Raw genomic sequence first — 3,398 nt, 5'->3', positions numbered from 1 at the left:
TTTTTAAGGCCACCGGTTCAAAACCCGTGGCAATAATAAAAAACAAATTCGCCCCTTTATTTTCTTTCTCTTTCCGCGTTCTCAGCTCTTTCTCTTTCCTCTATCTCGCGTTCTCTCTCTCTCTTCTTCCTCCTCTCTCCTCAACTAGATCTCCCTATTCTCTCTCTCTTTCCTCTCTACACCGTGCCGTCGTCCATTCCTCCCGCTTCCCTTTATTCATGTCCTAGCAACGGCGGCAGTGGCGCTAGGAGCTGATACAAACCCACCTCTCGTCGTTTCCCCATCGCGAAATGATTTTCCCTGAAGGTTCGTGCGTTTTTCTTCTTTTCTCGGTAAATAATTTCATTATTTCGTGTTTTTTGAGTTTTCATTTTTGTCGAATTTACAATTTCATGTTTTCGGAAACCAAGGGTTTTATGGATTTCGATTTAATTCAACATTACTCCATAGAAATTGTTCAATTCCTTTCTCAATTACATGCAGCTTCGCAATTACTGAATTTTGACAACATTTCATTGTCAGATTTCTTAACACCATATAGATCTGTGTTTTTGTGCTTTCAAATTACTGATGTGCAGTGGAGCGAACCTGGGTACGGGATTTAACTTGGGTATTGAGGCCATGTGAAGGTTGGGTATGGTAATGAGTTTGATGACGATGAGGTAAAGGATGTTTCTTAATAATTTTTCTGCATTTTCGTGATAATCTGACCCTAATTACAGAAAAAATTGAACTTGATATGGGGCTTATCGATTTTGTCTTTGATCATGTATATTTATATAGGTTTATTATCGTGAGATTTGATTTATATTTGTGATCAATGTTGAATTTTGGTTTGTCTATAAATCACTGAATTCTTAAGAAATAGATATGTAGGAACTCAATTTTGGTCGAACAATTTAATTTTGAAGTACTGTTTTTTGCTCGTGAGATCTGTCAATATTTTGTGTGTATAGTATTCGTTTGATTGTTATCTAATGGATTCATTCGAAACTCGAAATTATTAGGTGTTGAGCTTTTGTCTGACTCATACCCCTACAAGGAACTCTTCAATGGATGCCTTTGGGACGTAGATGGAAAGGTATGAATCTGTACAAATCTTTTCATTTCTTGCAAGTTTGTGAATTATGGTTTTCTGGGCTTGCAACTAATTGATGTGGTATTATGTGTTTATCTACTTGCAGTGGACTGTTAAAGGTGGTGTTGATGTCAACATTAGTGCCAACCCTTATGCTGAAAAATGGGTAAACGTCTCAAGGAATAAATAGTAATGTCTAAGGGGGTTGTATGAAGATATGTTGAATTCACTCAGATGTTACCAAGCTAAGGATTCTGTTCTGAATTTTAAATCTGCTGTTAATGTTCCTCTGTTGTCTCTGAATGAGGCTTTGTTTTGTTTGAAATCCTAAATCTGATGCAAGGTCTAAGGGGGTTGTTTTGTTTGAAATAATGATGATGATTTTGCTACTTGGATTTGAAAAAGATCTCGAAAAGATGCAATGTTTTATTGTTTTGGTTGTAATGATGATTTTGCAGCTCGAATTAGATAATGTATTAATAGTTGTTGTCGTTAGCTACTTTTTTTCGGGAGCTATATATAGAGTGAGAAGGTGGGAGGTGGAGGTTTGGCTTCTACTTGAATTTTTTTCAAACTGATGAATATTGCACTTGTACATTAGCAGTATATGGAATGAAGTGCTCAAATGTGTTATGAGTCTCTTTCAACGTTCTGTCAATTTGGGCCCTGTGATGTCTCTTGAATCTTTATTGCTCATAATGTGCAGTGGACATGTTTAGTTCTGCTTTGAAAAATTGAGTCTGCATGTCTAGCACCAGGTCTCCTTGTTTATTGGCTATTTAAAGATGTGTAGTGGCTGTCCCTTCCAGCCTTCCTGCTTTTTACATAAGAAATCATGAAATTTCTTTTGCCTTTTGTTTAGTTGTTTGTGCATGGATGGAGTTGCTAGTTACTTTCAATATCTAATCTCTTTGAAAGTGCACACCTGTCTTCTGCCCTTTTAATGCATAAATCCTAATGATCTGATATACCGAATTATGCTGCTGATCGACTTGGTCCCCTGCAACCGACTTGAGTTCATTCGGGTTGTGGTGTTTTTTTGTGTGTTTGGTTTTGAGGATATAGATATTTTCTTCTCTTCCCATTCATGTACTCCTGCCATTCAATGTGTCAGGTTTATAGTTCTGTATATTTAGGTGTTTGCGATTGCTTGTTTGATCAGTGGTTTTGGTGCGCGGTGCTTCATGATTGTAGCTTTTCAATCATTCTACAAAAAAGTAGATTTCATTAGCATGTGTCGTTGTAGCATGTTATTAAATTTGTATCTTTGATTGTTATAGTTGCTATTAAATTTGTATCTTTGATTTTTGTAGGTTCTATTAATTGAAATTTCCCAATTAATCCTGCTTTTTTTTCGTATTCTATATCTTGATGCAAGTTTTTGGTGTTTTGATTATAAAATTTGTGGATGAAAGGATTTGGGTGTTACATATTCTGTCGAATTTAGCTGGTTTTGTTTTATTTTAGGCTTAAAGATTGTTGCTTTTTAATATGATCTGGATCATGTTTATTTTGTCTTACTTCGAGTATTTGATTGGTTATATATGGTTGAATTTGCTTTTTATTGGAAATATTCTGTGGTGCTAATTGTAAGGGGTCAAAATCAAATTAGTTTTCTGATAATTTTGACATTTGATGATGATATTTTTGTATTCTGCTGTTGTGATTGATTCTTTGTTATTATGCATTATTATTGATGCTGCTGCGATATGCCTATGTGGTGTGATTGTGAGATTTGATTATTTCTAAATACAATGCTGATGTGATGTGCCTATGTGGTGCCGATGTGTCTTATGTTTCTTAATTTTGAGTTTTGGTGAAAGAAGGGATCCTTAAGTATGATATGCATTTCTCTTGGTGCACTTGTGTTAATTGCTAATTTAAGCTACTTGCTTTTACTGCCCTTGCTGCCTGGTTTTGATATTATGATATATATATATATGTTTAATTATGTGCTATAAATACTTGTCACTTTAAAAGAGATAGAGCACTCCCTCATGAGCATGTTTGAATTTGAGGTGCCAGCTTTTTATTCCCTTTCCTTTTTTTTTTTTTGGTTTTTGTGTTGACTAGACAGTCATGTAAGTTCATAATAATGGAGTTTCCCAATCTAGGACAAGAAAAGGAGGGTGGGGTGAACCATATGAATGTAGAGAGTGAAATTTCAGTTTGTGTGTGTAAATTCTACTTAGCTGTGTTTATTGCAATATGCATGCATTCTGTATCATGCTACCTTTATTGTGAGTGTGGTGTAGTAAGGACTGTATACGAAGTATATATTAAGATCTGTTGCTTGAACAAGCTTGCAGGTCCACAAAGA

General features: G+C 35.3%; 1 long non-coding RNA gene across 2 annotated transcripts; it reads left to right on the top strand.

Moving 5' to 3' along the window:
• Nucleotides 1–599: 599 nt before the first annotated feature.
• Nucleotides 600–1,427, top strand: LOC145623947 (uncharacterized). Of its 2 annotated transcripts, XR_014110319.1 has the most exons (3): nt 600–662; nt 1,008–1,081; nt 1,185–1,427. It is a non-coding gene; the product is annotated as an uncharacterized LOC145623947 (long non-coding RNA). The 2 variants fall into 2 exon arrangements; XR_014110316.1 differs by having other exon boundaries at nt 602–1,081.
• The last annotated feature ends 1,971 nt before the right edge of the window (nt 1,428–3,398 follow it).

The sequence above is a fragment of the Chenopodium album genome, chromosome 1 (genome assembly GCF_948465745.1).
Source record: "Chenopodium album chromosome 1, dcCheAlbu1.1, whole genome shotgun sequence".
Classification (NCBI taxonomy): Eukaryota; Viridiplantae; Streptophyta; class Magnoliopsida; order Caryophyllales; family Amaranthaceae; genus Chenopodium; species Chenopodium album.
Note: the sequence above shows the minus strand (reverse complement) of the source record. Positions and strands in the feature narration are given on the sequence as shown.